Raw genomic sequence first — 12,566 nt, 5'->3', positions numbered from 1 at the left:
CTTTTCCTACCGAGAATCACAGATTTTTAGTAATCTTGAAAAATATTCATATTGATTTCGACTCGTTTAAAACAGAAGAACTGAAGGACAGTTACCCCCTCCGCTCATAAAGGTCCTTCTTCAGACGGCTACCAATAACTACCGATAAAAGTTTTTAAAAAGCTACCGATAATGAAAAAAAAAACTATCTGGCCACTCTGCTTCCGAGCCCTCGGTTTGACGGATGTGGCTTGTTTTTACCTTCGCTTTGGCTTCTTCTGTCATTCTTGTCTAGGCCCGCTGGACGTTACTTTTCGAGGATCCCACTTTTCTAACCTCGTCTCGAACCGAAGCCCTTTTCTTGCGAGCGAAAGCTTGCACGATTTTCCGGTTCAGATTTTGGCCAATAGGATTCAGTTTACCTCCAGATTTTTGCGTGTCCTGGAAAGTTGCTTCATCACCATACTTCCGAATCGCGTTTCGAACGGCTCCGATGCTTATACCTTCCAATTTCGCTAATTTACTCAGAGAAATGTTGGAGATTTAGCTGAAAGTCTCCTTAATAATGATATTTAAAAGAAAATGGGTATAGTACACCATTTGTGCACGATCTGTTTGCGCTTTTCCAGATAAATGCTTCGAATTGTCACGGAAATGTAAAAAAACCGCAACTTGCGATACGCGAAACTGTTGGTCGAAATGTAAACAATGATTCAGCGTGATAATCAGCTGTTTAAACGGCATCTGAAACAAGCAGGGGTGTTCGAAAGTCGTGCTTAGACATTCTGGGATACCCTATATTCACTTATTCACCTTTATGTAAATCCAACCTGAATGATTCATTATTGTGTGCTAGATCAGAGCGAACAAATGTCAAAAAAATAAATGACAATCGCTGCACTACACGCTAATTTCAACGCGTTCAAGATGCATTTTACCTAAAAGGTGCTACGAATTTTTCATCGGCGTGACATAAATTTATTCGGCGGCGTGGAAGATTTTACTTCGGCGGCGCGCCGGCTTAATTTCATCGGCGGCGGCGGCGTATGAAAATCGTCAGCGGCGGCGGCGTGGCGCGGCGGCGCACAGGTCTAGCCATCACAACTTAAATATGGTCTTCTTATTGCTTAGAGACATCCGATTAAATACTCATTCAAAGTTCCATATTTCTTGAACAAAATTGTTTGAGATTAACGCATGTTTTTTTTTAAATACATTGAGTATTATCAATGTTACTGATATTCGGCCACAAAACAAAACAAAACAGCGCAAATTCAATAATTTTTGTTAAACATATTACTAACGAATTCCCTTAAGAATCCTCAGTCACAGACAAACAGACATAACACTCGCCAATTGTTCATGGAACAGGCATTTAACGGTCAATTTAAAAGTATCGCAGTTGGTAGTACCGCCACCTGTGGCGCACATAGTCAGTTCCCCTTGCGTTTGACGTTTACACACTACCGCCATCTGTTCTGCGTACTACCCACCACAGTGTACTCAACAGATGGCGGTAATGGTTTAGCGACGATGTTTTACAGTGAGAAATATTCAATGTGTTATGTCTGTTTGTCTGTGCCTCAGTAGTTGTTTAAAAATAATATATGAAAAACATTAATGGTGGTGTTGAGTACTTGGCACTGATGAAGTCTGCAAGTAGTAGACGAAATATGCGTATCTGTCAAAAGATAAGCAATTATAATGGAATTTAAAGTAAATAAACCAACCTACTCAATGCTCTTCATAAAGGGATTCCGTTAAGAGGTTCGACAAATTTAAAGGATTAAGGTTGTAAAAAATATTTATAATATACTTAAAGCTATCAAAGCTACGCCGTGTTACGGCACTTACATTCGGTAAAAATATATTTTTTATCTTTATTAAGAAGACTTTCAGTCCTGGGCTAGGTAAAAATATGTTTTCACTATTCATTGAACGCTTCTAGACCATGATCTCAGGAAACATAGAGAAGAAGCTTAGTTACTTATGTATTCAGTAGAATTTAGACAATCTCAGACATGGACAATTGTTCGGAAACCTACAATTCCTTCAGGCAGTAAAATTTTAAATACTCCTTTAAAAAAAATTATAAGGATTTTCGATCTGACCGGAACTTGAACTCATCCCTTGCATAATTACGTCATAATGGATACGGCGATCAGGAATCCAAAATATTTAAGATATTAAATATCGCTCGGAAGAAGGGATCATGTGTTCCTATTATGGATCTGTTATGGATTTTTGGATGGAACAGGTAAATTGTAATTGTAGTGAATCTGTTATACCACTATTTTATAGCCACACAGATATTGCAGGTTCATCGCTAACATTTTCTAATAACGCCTACTTTCCCTATTGAACATTCTCAGCTCACAATGGAGTAAAAATAGCCACTTTTGTCCTGAACCTTTCAGATTTGAATGAAAATTTGAACATATGTTTAGGAGAGTTACATTTATTTCAGAGCAAAACCAAGATAAAGTAGAATTGTGAGTTCCAGTGAAGCTTCTCTGATCTGGAAAGATCAGATAACCAGAGGGTAGTTCAAATAATTCCAAGGAAATTTTAGAAAGCTTGCAGAAATTTCGAGACATTCAGAGTAATTCCGGAATCTTCATTAAAGTTCAAAGATAATTTTTAGAACGTAAGGGAAGTTATATTAACATCAGGAACATCTTCTTCTTGTTCTTTGCAATTCAAGCTTATTCCTTATCGCATATTAGCTTATTGCGTGCTCTCAACTAAGTCTTCTATTGATGCACTGCCACAGTTATTGATTGAGAGCTTTCGATGCCTGTACCATTTTTGCATTAGTATAATTGTGTGGCAAGTACAATCATACTCTATGCCCAGGGAAGTCTAAAGTTTTTCCAACCCGACCGGGAATCGAACCCAGCCACCTCCAGCATGGTCTTGCATTGTAGCATGTGACATTATTTTAAGAATATCATATGATTACCATGGGAATTCCAAGAACTTCAAAAATTGGCGAAAATTTTACTAAGTTAATTAAAGAACTTCAAGGAGTTTCCAATAAATTAAAAAGCGATATAATCAAGAAATTCCATAGATTTTCAATGAAATTTAGAAATTTTTACTTAGTTTCATGATATACGGTGAAGTCCCAGTACATCGAGGGTGATCAAGTAGCTTTAGAGCAATCCCGTTAAATTAAGAAAATTTGCAGAGACTTACAAAAACTTCCGTAGATCTAAATGATCCAAAAACTTCATAAGCGTCAGGGAATTATGAATATTTAGGGAAGCTCCGGGAAGTATAGAAAACTTCAGGGATGTTCAGAGAAAGTAAGTGATTTTAGGAAAAGTTACGTTAGCGTTTATGAACTTTCCAAAGCTATTGGAATACAAATTATGGCAAATTAAAGGCAATTCAGTTAACTTCAGTAAAATAAAGGGTATTGAGAAATTCAGGGCAGCCTAGATAATTTTAAAGAAATTTATAATTCGTTTGGACCGCTTGAATAACATCGCGAAAGTCTAGACTATTGGAAAAGTTATGAATTAGAGTGAACAGTTTTTTTTTATTTTTATCTTATTTTGCGAGACATAAAGGGGTCTTATGGAGGCCAATGGTCAAGTGCACAGACCACACTCCAGAAGGCGAGTGGAACATGGCGATCGATATTTCAACATTAATTATTTCGTTTTGATTCCAGACAAATTGAGAGAACTTAAAACAGTTTCAGAAATTTTAAGGAAGGAAAGACATTTTAGAAAAATTTCAAAGACTCCAAGACCTTCATATAAGACCATGGAATTTTAGGGAAGATCCAAAAACTCCACGAATGTTTCATGAACATTAATATAATGTGGGATCATTTCAAGGAAAAAAATCTGGAACTCCATGAAAGTTCCATGAATTTCAGAAAATTAACGGGAAATTTTATGGGAAGTTTACAGTGTTTCATAGATTTTTGAAGATGTTGAGACATTGTTTGAGTGCTTCAGTGCACTTCATGAAATTTTAGTCATTCTTATGACAGTTTAATTAAATTTATGACAGTGAAACAAGCTTCATGAGAACTGCAAAAGCGTTAAAGGGGCTTCGAGAATTTCAGGAAAGAACAGAGAACCTCAGGGTAGTTGCATAAACTTTAAAGAAACAACACAATTAAAAAACAAAGTTTCGAGAATGTCAGTCATTTGTTAAAACATCAGGAGCTTCCTAAGATTCCACAAAAATTGCGGTAATTTCACTACCGTTTGATGAGAAAGTGACGTAAGTGGCACCTGGCTAAATTTTCACTGTTTACTATATCCGGAGAACTGCGAGATTCAGGCGTAATTGCTTTTGTAAACAAACACTTCATTTGACGATTTCTCGCGAATTAAAGCTCAATCTAAAAAACTAACAACACAAACAGGTAGATGAATGGTTCCTCTATCATTTTGTATAGTTTGATCACGAGATTGTCCTTTTATTCGCGAGAAATCAGCGATTGACATATTTGTTTACAAAAGCAATTACGCCCAAATCTTAAAGTTCTCCGGATATTTGATTTCTGCATCCTTAATGACGAGTGTACCCCATTAGGCATAAATACGTTAGGCATACGGATATTAGGCATACGGACGATAGGCATAATGGACGTTAGGCATAAAGTCATTAGGCATAATGGACGTTGGGCATAATATACGGTAGGCATAATGGACGTTAAGTATAAATACCTTGCTGCTGTGTAACTCTAGAAACCTGTTTCGAGCATGGTAAACAATGCTTAAATTAGGCTAAGTGTTGAATAAAAGATGATACAAGTTAAACAAACATAGTTTATTTAATAAGCGCAGTTTGGAATCCATTATTTATCATATCGTAAGTGACGTACTTAGATCCAATATTAGTAGCAATAGCGGTTAAGTAATCCGGCAATGAAAATTCAGCATAGTTTTGAACTATATCTTGAAATGAATCGCATCTAGAAATAAAAAAAATCACACATTTGTTGTAATATATTCTTACACACATATTGCAATTGTCAAAGAAGAAAGGTTTTCCTCAAAAATCGGCTCATGAAATAAAGAATGGTGAATTCTGTGATTTTTCATTCAATAACAAAAAAACAGCTAAGGTTGAAAAAAAGATAATGCCAAAGAACAGCTCATGAAATGAAGAATGGTGAATTCTGTGGTTTTTCATTCAATAACAAAAAACATAACTGCTGCTTCCAGGATTTCCTGCCGTACTTTTGGATATAACGATTCTGTTTTTGTTGTCATCAGAATGAATACTAGCGGAACCGTCTGCTGATGTGAGGGAGCGATACTTCCATGAACAGTGACGATTTTCCGAAACAAACAAGGAACTGTGACAAACGTTCCACCAATGTGTTATGTCTGTTTGTCTGTGGTATTACCTCATTATGTGCTAGCTCCAAACTTTTGGAAATCTTAGTATGCTGTTCGATACAGTAAAATCGGTCCATTCATCTGATCAGCATGGATTTTTTAAAGGAAGGGCAATCGACAGAACTTTCGTTGTATTGCATCAAGGTTATTGAGAATGGGGCTCAAATTGACACAGTCTACACAGACCCCAAAGCAACTGTTTCACCGTGTAGATCATCATCTACTGCTGATTAAGATAAGTCGGTTGGCTGGATTCTTATTTGGTGAACAGACGACTCACTTTCAAGCTTGGATCATCGCAGTCCTACATCTTCTCGAACAGTTCAGGCGTTCCCCAAGAAAGTAATCTTGGACCATTACTGTTCTCAATATTTCTAAACGATTTTTGTCTAGACATACCACTGGGGTGTATACTTGTATATGCGGACTACCTCAAGATATTTATTATCGTCAAATCCAGGCTTGCTTCCACTCACTTGCTATAAAAAATTGTTTTTCGGAATTATGAAATCATTTGATATTATAATGATAGTTAGTAGTTGTAAGTCACAAGATAAGGTTGTTAACTAGATGTTTGACACATAAAACCTGTCATTATTGCTTTCAGTGCGTCACAATCAGCGATTTTACGATACGTGAGCGCTCACTCTGAGTGAACGCTCACAAGTCATAAATTCGCTGATTGTGACGCACTGAAAGCGAAAATGACAGGTTGTATGTGTCAAATACATACTTTTCAACCTCTTCTTGCTTCTGACAAGTACAAACTTTCATAATAGCATCCAATGATTACATAATTACGAAAAACATTTTTTATAGCGAAGTGAGTGTAAGTAACCCTGGCAAATCCATTGAGGATTGCCGGGAACTACAGACGTTAATTAAGCTAATTGAGAACTGGTGTTCTATGAATCAATTGACAATCAGCGTACACAAGTGGAGAGTCATCTTCGTCACATGGGGTGAGCCCGTCGTAGTGGTTACCATCTCACGCCAAAGTCACGAGTTCAAATCTCACCACGGACAAGTCACGAATGACCCAAAAGTGTTATAGTTACTATAAAAAAAATCTCCTTCACACGAAATAAATCTCTAATTCACTGAATGTATGAGATTTTCGGTTCCTCGATCGAGAGAGTTAGCGTGGTGAAGGATCTTGGAGTTCTGCTTGACTCGCAGCTTTCATTCAGAGATCATTACTCGAGCATTATTGCCAAAGGTAACAGGAATTTGGGCATTATAAAAAGAGTTGCCAAAGGTTTTCGAGATCCCTACTGCCTTCGTTCGCTGTATTACGCTCTAGTTCGTTTGGTTCTGGAAGCTGCTACAATCGTATGGAGCCCGTATGCACACATTTGGATCAACAGGATTGAAGTAATCCAATCCCGGGTTATTAAATTTGCGCTGAGATATCTTCCTTGGCGTAACCCGGCCTGCTTGTCGCCGTATAAAGATTGAGGTAGGTTGCTCGGAATGTAAACGCTTCAACAACGAAGAGACTCCGCCAGAGCCAGTGCTGGTAAATATCATGTCCATCATGTGAGAATGACAAACCAGGTCCTATCACTATCATGAGTCGAAACTATCTGTCATAAGCTTTCCTGTCATTTTCAATGACGAAGCTCTCATGAGATTAATTCTTATATTTTTGAAAACCAAGTTTGTAGTAAATTTAGATGAATTACCGCAAGCAAAAGAGTGTAATCGAGAGAGTGAATATATTTAGAAAAATATACAGCGCAAGTAACAATTATGTTAATAAATAAGCTCGTTATTACATGTTTAACAACACTGTCACGTCCTGTCATGACAAACAAAAATCGAAGAGAATCTAGCGAAAACCTCTGTCTCTGCATTTTCGTCTTATGATAGTGACATAGCCTTATCTGTATGATTTTCAAGCACTGACCAGAGCTTTGTTTTTAGCTAAGCAGCTACTTGGAGACGTGGATTCATCCCAAATTCTTGGACAGGTAATTTATAAGACTTTGTTTTAGAAGAACGGACTACGGACATAATGAGCCGGTTCAAGCTATGTGTCGAGAATTCAACTTTAGGTATCATATGTTTGATTTTCCCATTCTGCTAGTATTTTGTAATGTCGTTTGAAAGTCTTCTACTTGTCTGCGTAAGATATATTTTGTTTGTTGGCTGTTTAGGACTAGTTAAGTTTTATTCATGTGGACTTCTTGTCAGATGGATTAAAAAAATTTAAAAATATTGGGTAAAAGTTAAAAACTATCTTTTGTTTCAATTAATCAACGTTTTTGTACAACTGCTGCATTGTTTTAATATTGCATTTAAGTTTTCTAAAGACCGGTACTCGATTACCTGGCGTATATAAGAAAAAATGCGGTAGAACTTTGAATATCAGTGGTGTCTTTTCGATATCAATGTCATTTGCGTACTGACATTGAGGCGAATGATTTTGATATTCTAACTGTGCAAACTGATACTGACATCAGGTGGCTAGTGACATTTGTAGTTATTGATGTTGATATTTTGCAGCATTGTATGTGTGTCCGTTTCCATGATCCCTGTTGAGATGAATTGAAATTTCGAGAAAAAAATTAGGGTTTGTCCAAAAGTTTGGCGGTTCTGCCTCAGTGTGCGGTGTGCATCGAAACGAACATCTCTCGATTACTTTTACGAAGGGACGTATAAGCTCTTGTAAACAATGCATTTGATCAACAATTTGGCGTAACTGGTATTTGCCTTACGTACACTAACATCACTATCAGGTGGGGAGAAATTTCCCCTATCTGATGGTAGAATTCTCTAATAAAATTTGTATGGTTATTTTGCCTAACGACGTGTTCAGGGTATGTATTATAGAAAAAATTTGTGGAATAGTTCTATCATTTGGGTTAACGTTCGGATGTGTTTTTTATTAGGGCCAGCATGCGTGGACAGTTACGCTAAATTAACGATCAAATGCATTGTTTACAAAAGCTGATCCGTCCCTTCTAAAAAGTAAATGAGTATTGATTTGTCCATCGATCACAATCTGCCTACCCTGCTCGAGACCGAATCTCACACTAATCAGCATTATTCTGCCGGTCGTTGTACTTCCATCATCATCGTTGTTCGTCTTGATGATACTGATGATGATCATCGGCGGGAGTACGCCTCGTATGTCGCCGGCAGCCACTACATTCACCTATACCTACCTCCTCCTACTATACACAGTCAACCGAGCAGCACATGTGCTGCGAGCAGCTCTACAAGAAGGAGCAGCAAAGCACACACCTTCTCAAATCCTGCACGAGCACATTGCATGCATCGCACTGAAATGCCTTCTCTCGGAGAGAGCACAATACTCGATGCAACAGCTCCTAACTAACTGCGACGGACGGCGGAGGCCCGCGGTTTGTTGTCGTAGGCTCTCGTCCAATACCTTCAGTCTATGCTCACTCTCGGCGGTGTTGAGAGCACAACACGTACTTTATCAGGAGGTATTGCGTTTTTCGTAATTTTTTCCCCCGTTCAAGCGCGCGCGATTCAGTTTGGCGATTCCGTTTTTAGCGATCACTTTCGGTGCAGAAAATTTGCATTTACATCCATCAAGTGCATTATTTGTTTACTTACCGACCAACCGGGCGTGTGTGTGGTGTTTGCGCTGTGAGCACTCGCGAGGTGCAACTAACAAACCCAACAAATGGGACATAAAGTGCTTGCGTTTTGTGCGACAATAAGCAAAATCCATTGCCGGTGTGGTGTGAATTGTTAATTTCATAGGAAAATAAAAATACGTCTGCTTTTTTCATATGTGGGATCGTTTGTTTTGTCGTTCTTGACTAGGTGGAACATATCATGCTCTCGATGCGTTGTCCAGATGTGGACTAAATTTAAAATCTTTACACTCGAAGAAGAAGGAAGATATTTTTGAAGTCACTCACCGGGAGAGATCATCAACATCATCATCGGTTGCCATTGGATACCTACCCCGTTTGAAATGGAGGATTGATTTCGAGCTGCCGGTCGGTAGTGAATGAATAGGAGAGAAATTGTCTGCGTGTTGACATCCGCTTGTCAGTGATAACGAAGCTCGTGATAAGCGATAAGGGAAAACGTACACAGTGATGATACATCGGCAAATATACTTGAGAGAAGAAAAGAGTGACAAATGAGTAAATCTAGGTGCTAAGATGGTTGTTTATATTTGAGCAGCAGGAGAAGAAGAAACACAAGAAGAAAGCAAAATTGATTGGGAACGAATTTTGCAATGTTTACAGAAAAGTTATAAGCGATTCGCAAACCCAAACAAACCGGTCATTCGCGGATATCGAGTTATCGAGAAAAAGAAGTTAAACATATACAAACGGGAGCATAAAAGCCAAGCTCCATTGTTCTATGCTATCTTGATAGTGGTGGCTGTTGTTGTTTCTGCCGATTGGAAGAAGAAATAAAAAAGTGTGTTAAAAGTCGTAAGAAGCAATTTGTATGCCGCAAGAAAAAATCGGGCATATCGAATGTGAAGAGTGGTTTGAATTTATGTGGGTTTAAAAAAACAACGACCTCAAGAAGAAGTTGTCTGAGATTTTTGGAGAACGACAAGTCGCAGTTTTTTTCCCTCCTCTGATGTGTTTTGTTTGTCAAAAGTTGAGCTACAACGTAATCGAAGAATACAGAGAGAACACAGTTTCGGTCCGATCTGGTCGTTGTTGACGATGCTGGACGGAGCAGGACGTGACTAAATTTTAAAACAAACAAAACATTCGTTCTGAGGATCGTAAGAATTTGTTCAACTGCTTCGGTGCATTCATCCAATAACTTAGTACGTGAGTAAGGAGAGGAACGATGTGAATGGACGACGACGCGTTTGAGCAGTAAATTGAATGTAAGTTATGGGATTTCGACGCTAATGTAAAGTGTTCTATACACGATGGTTTTTGTTAGCAATCTGTATCGAATGGATATAAATATACCTCTTACAATGTAGCTTCGGATCGATAGGAATATGAATTGGAAGCTGATTGTAAACTTAAATTGAGTTCGTTTTTTTTTTCTGTGGTCAGTATGTCTTAAAAGAAATATAATACTAGTGAAGTAGAACTTGGCTGCTGGGCGTAGTGGTTAACATCCATACCTCTCACGCCAAAAACTCGAGATCAAATCTCATTCTAGGACAAGTCACCAATGGCAAATTTTCAAAACCCATATTGAACCAGAAATTTTCATTAGACATCAAATGTCAAGAGTTGACAATCTTAATGCACTTGTTTACATTGGCTCTATCCGGATAGGGTGTTTATTGCGAATCAACAATTGTAATTGGATTCTTGAATCATTCTACGAATTCGTATTTGAAGATGGAATTCAAAGTTCTATTAAAATTATGAATGAACAAAAATGTTTTTCATTCTATATGTCGATAATTCTGTAATTTGATGGCTTCTGCAATATCGAGTTGATTTTACATTAAAAAACTCTTCCGAGGACCGAGGATGTTTCTATTTTATTACAGTGATGTTTAGCCAATTTGGCTAATTTATCACTAACGGTCAGTATGTTGAAAAACCAAATATTTAAAAAGTTCACGGATTTGAGCATTCAAACCACTGTGCAATGGTGATGTCGATCTTTTCTTACAAATATAAGATTTGATAAATGAATATGACTTGACTGAAGTCAGATTCAGAGCACTTCCTCGGTAGCACCCGGAACATTGCCAAATGTGGTCGTGGGCTTACAGGAGGACTTGATATTGGTTTCTAGTTTAAACGTTTTTTTAACTCTGCATTTGTTCTAAATGCAAATTAAATTAAATTTCATTAATTCCAGGTGCTCCAGCTACTAAAGTAATTTACCAACCTTTACTGCTATGATATATATTTAAGTGTGGTTACATTGTTCCTACTTTCGCAATTCAATATTTTAAACAAGTTTTCTATACCTGCATGTCAGTATAATAATTGACATCTTAAAACTAAATCTTATCTAGGTTTCAAAAAGAATGCTCTAGGATTATGTAGTAAATATGTAGTAAATTATTAGTTAAGTTTGGGAAGTGTTGAGAGAAATCTTACATTTTTGTAAATAAGCAGAGAAAATATCTTAACTTTTCTGCTCTAACTGGTAGTCTTTCAGTTTGGATTTTTTTATAATTTACGTTTTTATTATTCAACAATTTTTCAAAATTTGTGTGAGTTTCCAAAAGGGTTTAGAACTTGAAGGTTTAGAAACATTATGTTTAAAATGCTTGATCCTCAGGGCATATAATCGCTTGTTAATTTATTTTTGAAAATCTCTCCTGATCGCTTTCATGGCAGGGTCGCGTGTTCTTTGATATTGCTTGATACGGACATTATTCAGACGGATCAAGAGCTTGTCTTCTTTTATAAATGAATCGAATTTAACCTCGCATGTTGGTACTGAGGCAGCTCTTGCTTCAACTATAGAAGTAGTCAGAGATTCAAGAGCATTATTAATCCCAATCAGCTCCTAACCTAGCCTAACGCTTCTATCGTACCGCAACTATAGGAACGTTTACCCTTTACCTCAATTCTTGCTTATAACTGAGTATTTAGGTTTTGATGTTTGTGACCACCCTACCTTTACGGCAATACCAAACCACTTAGCGATCTAGAATAAAAGGCAAAAATTAAGCGAAAAGTATGCACTACCTGCTGAGTAAGTTGAAATTATCAATCGGTCAAAGATTTTGTTTTAAATCGTGCTCTAAAAACTCAAAACCTGTTTAACGACAACGACTTTTAGCGCAAAACGACGGACACGAATTGGATCATGGAATGTATTGACGTTAGCCCAGCAGGGTAAACTGGCACAACTCGCCAACGAAGTGCGACGCATGAAGCTAGAAATCCTGGGACTGAGTGAAGTTCGTTGGCCAAACTTTGGAGAACACAAACTGCCGTCGGGACAGGTACTATTACACTCTGGTATTCGAGGTGAAAACGCTCCCCGCCATCGTGGAGTTGGTCTCCTACTTAGCGTTCAGGCAAGTGCTGCGCTCATCGGGAGCCTGTTAATGAGAGGATAATCGTTGCCAAATTTAGAACACGGGTTCGTAACCTTACCATAATCCAATGTTATGCGCCAACCGATGCTGCCGAGCTACAGGACAAGGAGAATTTTTACAGTCAACTGAATGCCATCGTGGATAAGGTTCCAAGGGGTGACATCAAGATCTACACTGGCGACTTCAATGCGAAGATCAGCTCCGACAACACGGACTATGAGCGTGTCAAGGAACGC

General features: G+C 37.9%; 1 protein-coding gene across 2 annotated transcripts in view; it reads left to right on the top strand.

Moving 5' to 3' along the window:
* Positions 1-8,754: 8,754 nt before the first annotated feature.
* The window catches only part of Sema5c (Semaphorin 5c), a 535,902-nt gene continuing 532,090 nt past the window's right edge, over positions 8,755-12,566 (top strand). The window contains exon 1 of one of the 2 annotated variants that reach the window (XM_065235170.1): positions 8,755-10,188. The gene's annotated coding sequence lies outside the window, so the exon portion shown is untranslated. The remainder of the gene's footprint in view (positions 10,189-12,566) is intronic. The other variant, XM_065235169.1, reaches the window with a different exon arrangement.

The sequence above is a fragment of the Ochlerotatus camptorhynchus genome, unplaced genomic scaffold (assembly GCF_037179485.1).
Source record: "Ochlerotatus camptorhynchus isolate MF236.1 unplaced genomic scaffold, CSIRO-AGI_Acam_v1.1 ptg000466l, whole genome shotgun sequence".
Taxonomy (NCBI): domain Eukaryota; kingdom Metazoa; phylum Arthropoda; class Insecta; order Diptera; family Culicidae; genus Ochlerotatus; species Ochlerotatus camptorhynchus.
This window is presented reverse-complemented; position numbering and strand designations above follow the sequence as displayed.